This window comes from Azolla caroliniana, unplaced genomic scaffold (genome assembly GCF_043228905.1).
Source record: "Azolla caroliniana isolate FFs.n. ecotype wild unplaced genomic scaffold, voAzoCaro1.0.p SCAF_20, whole genome shotgun sequence".
Classification (NCBI taxonomy): Eukaryota; Viridiplantae; Streptophyta; class Polypodiopsida; order Salviniales; family Salviniaceae; genus Azolla; species Azolla caroliniana.
In genome coordinates, this window is record NW_028230455.1 from 11,390,047 (window position 1) to 11,400,299 (window position 10,253).

Sequence of the window (10,253 nt, forward strand, 5' to 3'; positions counted from 1 at the left end):
GTGTGTGTGTGAGTGTGTGTGTATGTGTGTGTGTGTGAGTGTGTGTGTATGTGTGAGTGAGTGAGACTATGTATGAAGAGATGATGGGCCTCTTTGAGTTGTGAGCTGATATGGTTTGGTGGACCCCGTGGGATCGAGCTCCTTTGTTCCCATCAACCCCCACATGCAACGTGTTCTTCGCTGCTCTGGGTGGGAAGAATCGGGGTTTTTTTTATGTGGGGGGGTCGGGGGGGCACTAGTGTATTTCTTGTGGCCTCAATCTTTGACGTGTAGGGCCAAGCATAGCATATTGCGAAGTTTGTCCTAGCTTTGACATCATCTCTAAGTGAACTCTCATCATCTCTCTCTCTCTCTCTCTCTCTCTCTCTCTATATATATATATATATAGAGAGAGAGAGAGAGAGAGAGAATGAAAGTCGAGCCATTGTTTAGCTTGGTTGTACATCCAGAATCGGATCGGAGAAAATGTGTCAACACATGAGTTGTATTTCGGGCGAAGGCCAAATCTGAAACACCTAAGAGTATTTGGTAGCATTGCATATGTGCATGTGCCGGATGAGAAGCGGAAGAAGTTGGATGCCAAATCAGAAAAGTGCATATTGGTCGGACACTCGCATGAACAGAAGGATGACAGTCTATGTGGTGCAGTAGCAGTGGCAAGGGGGTGGCATCTACACAAGATGGAGGTTAAGAACGTGTTTCTTGAAGGCGACCGTGAAGAAGTGATATTTATGGTCCAACCCCCTAGTTTTCAGTCGGAATTGAACAAGTCGGCGGTATGCTGACTAAAGAAGTTACTTTATGGACTTAAGCAAGCCCCTCGTGCTTGGAACTCAAAAATCACGCACCGGTTGCATAAGATGGGGTTTGTAGTCTTGAAGTCTGACTCTTCCTTGTTCATTCGGAAAGGTCCAAATGGTCTGGTGAGCATATTGCTATACGTGGATGACCTTGTTGTCACATGCCTCGACCTTGCTGAAATCAGCCAAGTCAATACCCAATTGTCTAATGCATTCAAAATGAAGGATTTAGGGAACCTTCACTACTTCCTCAGGATCGAAGTCATCCACACCACCGACAACATATTGCTCACTCAATGACATTATGTCTTGAATATGTTGTACAAGTTTGGGATGACGAATTGCCAATCCATCTCTACTCCAATTGTCTGATGCATTGAAAATGAAGGATTTAGGGAACCTTCACTACTTCCTCAGGATCGAAGTCATCCACACCACCGACAACATATTGCTCACTCAACGACATTATGTCTTGAATATGTTGTACAAGTTCGGGATGACGGATTGCCAATCCGTCTCTACTCCAATTGTCTGATGCATTCAAAATGAAGGATTTAGGGAACCTTCACTACTTCCTCAGGATCGAAGTCATCCACACCACCGATGACATATTGCTCACTCAACGACATTATGTCTTGAATCTGTTGTACAAGTTCGGGATGACGGATTGCCAATCCGTCTCTACTCCAATTGTCTGATGCATTGAAAATGAAGGATTTAGGGAACCTTCACTACTTCCTCAGGATCGAAGTCATCCACACCACCGACGGCATATTGCTCACTCAACGACATTATGTCTTGAATATGTTGTACAAGTTCAGGATGACGGATTGCCAATCCGTCTCTACTCCACTTGACAGAAACCAGAAGCTTTGTCCTAACTCGGGAGCGGCCTGTGATGAGATATGGTTCTGGCAAATTGTCGGAAGCCTCGTTGATCTAACCATCACCCAACCCGATCTTAGCTATCTGATCGGTGTGATAAGTTAGTTCATGCAAAGACCGACAATCGACCACCTTTAGTGCGCGCATCAAATATTGTGATATGTAAGCGGCACGAAGGATCAAGGATTGTTGTACCGGCACGACATAACCAAACAGCTAGTTGGCTATACTGATGCCGACTGCGGTGGAGACACCACAGATCAATGGTTGAAATTAGGGTTCATGTTCTCTCATGGGAGTGCGGTTGTAGCATGAACAACAAGAAGCAGCCGACATTGGCCCTATCAAGCACTGAGGCTGAGTACCAAGGAGTCGTTGTTGCTACGTGTGAGGCTATATGGCTCAAGCGGTTGTTGCAAGACTTACGGGTCAAAGTTCCCACTTCGATCCCGATCTATTGTGACAACATCAGTAGCATGCAGCTGGCCAAGAACCTAGTATTCCATGCTTGTACGAAGCACATAGAAGTGCATTATCACTTTATGCGAGAGTGGGTCCTGAGTGGTGAAGTCAAACTTTGGTATGTTCAAACCTATTAGCATGTTTCCGACATTTTCTCCAAGGCCCTTGGGACAGACAAGTTACATCACTTCTTGGAGATGCTTGGTATTCAGCGCCTCAACGTGCCGCACTTGAGGGGGAGAGCAGCTGGGAAGAACAACCATTGTGATGATGAGCAAGAGAAAGAACTAGCCGAAGACAAGAGGAGAGCCAAAGAAGAAGCTGAATCAACTGAGGAAGTCGAAACATCCGATAGAGTTGGAAGAAGTAGCAAAGGCGGCAGAGTCAAGAAGGACAGAGCTAATCAGAAGAAAAAGGCCAGGACCAAGACATGGTCGGATGTGATCAAGGTCCTGAAGAAGGATGACGAATTGGAGACAACCAATTCGGACAAGAGCGGGAACGAATCAGAGATAGCCGATTTGATCAAGTGGGTTGATTCGGACGAGCCGAATTACATGAAGGCCAAGTGGACAAGGAGGCAACCGAAGTTAACACTGAAACAACGGTTTCGACAGGACGAGGGGCATCAATGCCGCGACAACGAGAGAGCTAACAAGGACCTTATGAGCATACAAGCCGACCAAAGAGGTTGAGAAGCACATGACCGTATGGGTCGAGGAGTGCATGCCAAAAGACGGCAGAGCAGGAAGGAACCTCAAGTTGAGCTTGAGGGGGAGTGTTGAGAAGCAAGCTCAACATGGGCCGGATCGGAGAACCAGATCCGCGGGGAGCCGGTAGGCCGTTAGAGGCCTATGCTCCTAGATTAGTAGGTAGTTATATTTTTAGGAGTTAGTTTCAGTAGCTCAGTTATGAGTATTGAAGTACTTGTTAGTACTTTTGACCGTCATTGAAGGACTTGTATAAAAGTGCTCTTTGAGCACAATTATATGCACAAAGCATTATTATTTTGAATAGAGTTCAGTCTTCTGCTCTCTCTATTTCTCCTGTGTTCTGTGTGTCCTTCCATTGTTTCTTTGTGTTTTATGTTGTTCTCCACCTGAGCCGGTTGAGTTTTGTTTAGCTTCTGCACATTAATCTTTTCAATTTTCTTTGAACAACAGTATCGACTAAAGGTCGAAAAAGGAGGGAGGATTCTCCCTTGCAAGGATGGCCGACCTAATTGTGCCGAATCGTGGTGCTAAGCCATTGACACGTATCTGGGCCATTTCGTCGTCGTCTATGCTAATGTTGATTGATCCAAGGGCATCACACAACTCCTTGACCTTCAAGGTGTAGCTGTTAACCAACATATCCCTTTGTTGAATATTGTTCGACTCCTGTCATAGTTGAAGCTTGTGTGCAACCGTGTTGGCTGCAAAGATCTTCTTAAGGTAGCCCAAGGCTTCTTTCGACGTTTTTGCTTCTCGAATGTAGCCAAGCATGTGATCATGAACGCATGATGGCAAGCAACACAACGCGCGACTCGTCATGTGCACCCAAGTTGGGTAGTCCGCATGTGCCAGGTTGGGTTGATTTTCTTGAGCTCCTTCAACGTAGCTCCAATAGCCTTGACTGACAAGGTATTGGTGCATCTTGTATTCCCAATATGCAAAGTTTGATCTGTCGAGTTTCTCGGTGGGAAGAGCGCTTCCCATCTGAGTGTTCATTGTGTGGTTTTTTTTCTCTGTCGTTGGGCCGGTTGTGTTTGATCATTGGCGAGCAACACAACACAATTGAGAGAATCAAATTACCATACGCTTTGATGTTGTTGAGATACAAGCTCAACATTGGCCGGATCAGCTGTGCAAACCGAGAACCGGATCGGTTGGGACCGATCGATTAGGCCGGACCGGTGCGTAACGAGAGGCCGTATCGGTGCGTAAACCGAAAGGTCGTTAGAGAGATATTCCTCGTAAGGAATAGTTTTGGGAGTAAGTGTCGAGGCTCATTTATGAGCAGTCAAGTATTGTCAGTACTTGTGTTAGCCCATTGTCAGGGCTTGTATAAAAGGTGCTCACTGAGCACGATGTATGTATAGAGAGTTAGTATTTTTTAATAGAGTTTCTGTGTGTTCTCTCTCTGTCTCTCCCGCGTATTGTGTGTTCAATCTCTCCATTAAACCTGTGTATCTTCTGCATTTTGTCTTCTATTTTGCTTCTGCACGCTACTTTTTACATGGTATTAGAGCGCGAGGGTTGAGATCCTCTACAGCCAACATAGCTTGAAAGAAAAACCAACCAAGAAGAATAGGTAAAACCGATGGATAGAGGCATGGCTAGCTCGCTTCCAACAGAGAAGCTCGACATAAACAACTACGTGTCTTGGTCTTACAAGATGCACCAATACTTGCTCGGGCACGGTTACTGGAGCTATGTTGATGGAGCAAACGACACAACACCCGAATCGTCACACAGAGATTTCCCGGCGTGGGAACAGTCGACGAGTAGAGTATTGTACTGCTTCGCGTCTTGTGTGGGCGAACAACTCCTAAGCTACATTCGGGATGCGAAAATGCCAAAGGATGCTTGGGGAAATCTGAAGAAGATTTTCGCCGCGAGCACCACAACCAGGAAGCTTCAACTCCGACAGGAGCTGAGCAACCTACGACAATGCGACTTGTCGGTGGCTGATTACACCTCGAAGATCAAAGATATATGCGACTCCTTAGCCTCCATCGATGTGAACATCGAGGAAGGCGAGATGGTGCAGATCTGTCTAGAGGGACTGGCGTCGAAGTTCGGAGCGTTCCGAACTGCTATGTGTACACGGGAGAATACATCGTCGTTTTTCAACCTATAGTCAATGCTCCTTATAGAGGAGAACCACGTGGGTGCATCGACAAGCACGCATGTTGATAGCAAGATGCTGTAAACAGAGGGAGATAAGCCCCGTGGTCGTGGTGGACGAGGCGAGTCGGTACGCAATGAAGGCGGCCGACGGGATCAAGGAAAAAGGCATCGAAGTGATGCCGACAGCAATTCCGGACCCTCCGGAAACAGGGGGAGTTGAGGCGACGAGAACCGGAAAGGGAAATCCGTCGCGGAATGCTGGTACTATGGCAAGAAAGGCCATAGGGAGAGCGAGTGTTGGAAAAAGCGTGCCGATTCGGAGAGAGCCAGGTCCGGATCAGGCTCCGGATAGACCGACAAAGGAAATCGACAGCGATCGCACTACGCCGAAGGATCCGGAAAAGGGTCAGTCTTCGTGACGAGACACAAAACAAACTCGATGAAAAAGATCACCCCGAAGTCGGACGAGGTGTGGTACGCCAACTCCGGCGTGTCAAACCATATGACGTGCCACGAGGAGTGTTCTCATACCTTGAGAAACCGACGCAACCGGGAGTAGTCGCAACCGGAGACGACACCCTACATCTGATCGCGAATGTCAGTGAAGTTCCCTTGAGCCATGTCGGGCAGAAAGGGAAACTCATGAATGTGTTACACGTCCTGACAATCACAAAGAACCTAGTGTCGGTCGGGCAGATCGTCGACCACGGGATGCAATTTCAGTTTACGCACCTTAGGTGCTTCATCGAGGAAGAAGGCCAGATTATTGCACAAGGGCATAGAGATGGGAGGATGTTTATCCTCGACTCTAGTGACGGTGGCACCGCAATGTTCGCGAAAGGACAAAAAGTCGAGTCGGATATCGACTTATGGCACAAGCGGATAGGCCACGTCAACTATCAACAGCTTCATGACCTGCAATCGAAACAGGTGGTGTTCGGATTGCCCAAATTTAGTGGCCGGAAGGCACAAATTTGTGAAGCCTGCCAGCGAGGGAAGCAACACCGACTTCCTTTCCCTAACGAGCGTAATCGGAGCCGGAACAAGCTCGACTTGATACATTCCGATGTATGGGAGCCGACACAGAACGTTCTATTGGGCCGAGGTGGTACGAACCACGATATACATCTAGAATCGGATCGGAGACAAAGTGTCGGTGCATGAGCAGTATTTCGGAAGGAAGCCGAACCTGCGACACTTGAGAGTCTTCGGTAGCATTGCGTATGTGCATGTGCCAAGGGAGAAACGGAGGAAGTTGGACGCGAAAGTCGAGAAGTGTATCTTGGTCGGCTATTCGGACGAGCTGAAGGGTTATAAGTGTTATGACCCTCGCACCAAACAAGCGCGCGTGAGTTCCGACGTTGTGTTTGACGAGTCCACGTCCTGGTACTTGCCTCTGACTCTAGACCTCACCTCGAATCCGAGTTTTGATGATGAGGTCAGTGAGGCCGAGATGCTTACGAATGCGCCTGAAATCGGGACCCGCGAAGAGAGTCCGATTTCGTTTTGGTTAAGCGAACCGAATGGACGACTGAGTCGGTTCGACTAGTCCGATGAAGAGCCGGCGAGTAGTGGAGACTCGGTCGTGCATTCCCCGCGCAGGAAGCCGAGGAGACGGCTTACGCGCAAAGAAAAATAGAAGAAGAAGGTGTCGGATTACGGCACGGATAGGAATGAGTCGGATCGTCGCATGTCTGACTCTGAGGGAAGTGACGACGGGTCTTTAAGAGCGAAGTCAGCGTCGGCCATGAAAGCCTCAACATCGGCTAATGAGCAATTACGCCGATCAACCCACCAGAAGAACCCTGTTGTGCGGTTCGGTTACAATGAGTACATGGCGCATCACTATGCGTACATGACGCGTGTAGCGGAAGTGCGTGAGTCGGAGAGCTACGTAGAAGCGGCGAAGGACACGAATTGGCGTGCCGCAATGGAGGAAGAGATGCGCGCACTAGCCGAAAATGAAACTTGGGACCTAGTTGATGCACCGAAGGGTGTGAAGCCAATCGGATGCAAGTGGGTGTACAAGGTCAAGTACAACACCGACGACTCGGTCAACCGATACAAGGCCCGGTTAGTAGCGAAAGGCTATGCGCAAAAACACTACATCGACTACGATGAGACGTTTGCGCTGGTCGCGAAGATGACGACCGTCTGTGTTTTGCTCACGGTAGCTGCGGCAACGGGGTGGCACTTACATCAGATGGATGTAAAGAATGCGTTCCTGCAAGGTGAGCTTGAGGAACAGGTGTACATGGTACAACCCCCCGGATTTCACTCCGGAACGAACACTTCGGCGGTGTGCTGATTGAAGAAGTCCCTTTACGGACTAAAGCAAGCCCCGCGTGCCTGGAACGCGAAGATCACGCAGCAGCTGCATCGGATGGGCTTTGCGGTGTCGAAATCGGATTCCTCACTGTTCATCCGGAAAGGTCGACTCGGGCCGGTTAGTATTTTACTTTATGTTGATGACTTGGTCATCACCGACGTTGACCTGGGTGAAATTGACCGCGTCAAGATCCAGCTTGCGGCATCATTCGACATGAAGGATCTGGGGGACCTTCATTACTTCCTCGGGATCGAAGTGATCCGCACCCCCGAAGGCATACGATCAGCCAACGACATTATGTGCTGAGTATGCTCTTCAAATTTGGGATGGCCGACTGTAAGTCCGTCTCGACTCCTCTGGATAGAACCGTCAAGCTTCGCCCCGACTCCAGAAAGGTATGTGATCCGATGAGGTTCCGACAAATAGTCGGAAGCCTTATATACTTGACCATCACCCGACCAGATCTTAGCTACCCGGTCGGGGTGATTAGTCAGTTCATGGCGCGACCGACCAAGGAGCACCTTTAGTGCGCACAACGCGTACTCCAATACGTCAGTGGCACTAAGGACCGGGGGCTACTATATCGGGCCGATACTGTCGCGCAGTTGGTCGGTTACACCGATGCTGATTGGGCCGGAAACGCCAACGATCGCCGATCCACGTTCGGTTTCACGTTCTCTCTCGGGAGTGCCGCGATCGCGTGGAGTAACAAGAAGCAGCCAATAGTTGTGCTGTCGAGCACCGAGGCCGAGTATAGAGGAGCGGCTGTCGCGACATGCGAAGCCATATGGTTGAAGCGGCTACTTAAGGATCTGCAGGTGGAGGTGTCTGATCCAACGACCATCTACTGCGACAACCTCAGCAGCATCCAGCTCGCAAAGAACCCCGCTTTCAACGCCCAGACTAAGCACATTGAGGTGCACTACCATTTTGTCTACGAGCGTGTACTCTCTTGTGAAGTCGAACTTCAGTATGATCCGATGGATCGGCAGACCGCCGACATCTTCACCAAGCCTCTTGGTCTCGACAAGTTGCGGCAATTCTCGGGTGCGCTTGGGTTGCGTCACCTCGACGTACTGAACTTAAGGGGGAGAGATGTCCTGAATGACCACGGAAGGGGGAGAGAAATTCCAGAAGACCGTGACGCCGAGTCGGATGACGAATTCGATTTCGGATCGGTTGAAGAAGCCGAGGGCGGATCTGCGGAAGAGTCCGAAAGCGGACATAAGGGGAGCAGTCAAAAGGAAGAGCCGAAGCCAACCAAGCATGGGGGAGACGAAGCCATCAAGGGAAAGAAGATTGAAGACAAGTTGGAGACAACCAACTCGGATGAGAGCGAAAATCGATCGGAGGAAGCCGAGTCAGTTCGGATGTTTGATTCGGATACGCTGAATCAACCGAGGGCCAAGCGGAAGAGAAGGCAGCAGAAGAGGCGCCAACACCGCAACAGCAAGGAAGCTGAGAAGGGCCGTGTGAGCAGACAAGCCGACCGAAAGGGTCGAGGCGCGCGGAATCGAACGGGTCGAGGAGCGCGAGCAAGGTGTGAAGCCAGAAGGAACCGGAACGTAGATCCGGAAGAGCGGATGGAACCTCAAGTTGAGCTTGAGGGGGAGTGTTGAGATACAAGCTCAACATTGGCCGGATCGGCTGTGCAAACCGAGAACCGGATTGGTTGGGACCAATCGGTTAGGCCGGACCGGTGCGTAAAACGGATACGCAAACCGGTGCGTAACGAGAGGCCATATCAGTGCGTAAACCGAAAGGCAGTTAGAGAGATATTCCTCATAAGGAATAGTTTTGGGAGTAAGTGTCGAGGCTCATTTATGAGCAGTCAAGTATTGCCAGTACTTGTGTCAGCCCATTGTCAAGGCTTGTATAAAAGGTGCTCACTGAGCACGATGTATGTACAGAGAGTTAGTATTTTTTAATAGAGTTTCTGTGTGTTCTCTCTCTGTCTCTCCCGCGTACTTTGTGTTCAATCTCTCCATTAAACCTGTGTATCTTCTGCGTTTTGTCTTTCTATTTTGCTTCCGCATGCTACTTTTTACAGATGCCATGTAAAGAAATGGAGAGTGTAGGTGATCTTGTGCAGTGGAAGGAAATTGTGTGCGTAAGAGAGAGAGAGAGAGAGAGAGAGAGAGAGAGAGAGAGAAGTTATATTAGCAATATGAAAATACATCCAATAGTAACTTAGTCACAAAAGGGTTGGTTTAAATACCAACTAACTTAGGGCAATTGCCCTTTCTACTATTTACAAAACTAGCATGAACCTAGAGTGTTCGTTACTAGTGTGAAAGTCATTGCATTGGGGTAGTTGGGTTTGACTCTCAACAAGGATCAATTTGCTTTGGCTTCAGGGTTGTATATAAATTGGAGGTAGTCTCACCTTATTTCTTGTACGGAGAGTGATTTGGAATGTTTGGGATGGCGAGGGTTAATGATTACACGAGGATTGATTTATCAACATTCGGGTTACCCATTGGGTGTTGATGTTGCAAATGTTCAATTGATTGATTGGATTGAAAGTAAATTGAAGGACAAATTTATGTATTGGAAGTATCAATTATGGCCCTTTCATGTACGACTCAAAGTTGTGCAATGTATCTTGATACCCATGTTATTATATTTTTTACCATTACTACCTTGGACTAAGAAGGCATTACAAAATATGTTACAACCTATTCTGTGCATGTTGTGGTGGAAGGGAGAAATGATGGGAGTTACATGGATTTCATGGGACCATTTGGCTAATCCCAAAAGGTTACATGGTGTAGGAATATTGGATTTGGAAATGCATTTGATAGCACATAGATTTGCATTATTATGAGATATATGTCAACAAGTTCCACCATGAATATCTATTATGCAATATTTTATTGAGCGTGAAGGATTGGTGCACGGAAAAACAAAGATTCAAGCATCCTGGTGGTCATTACTCAATGGAAG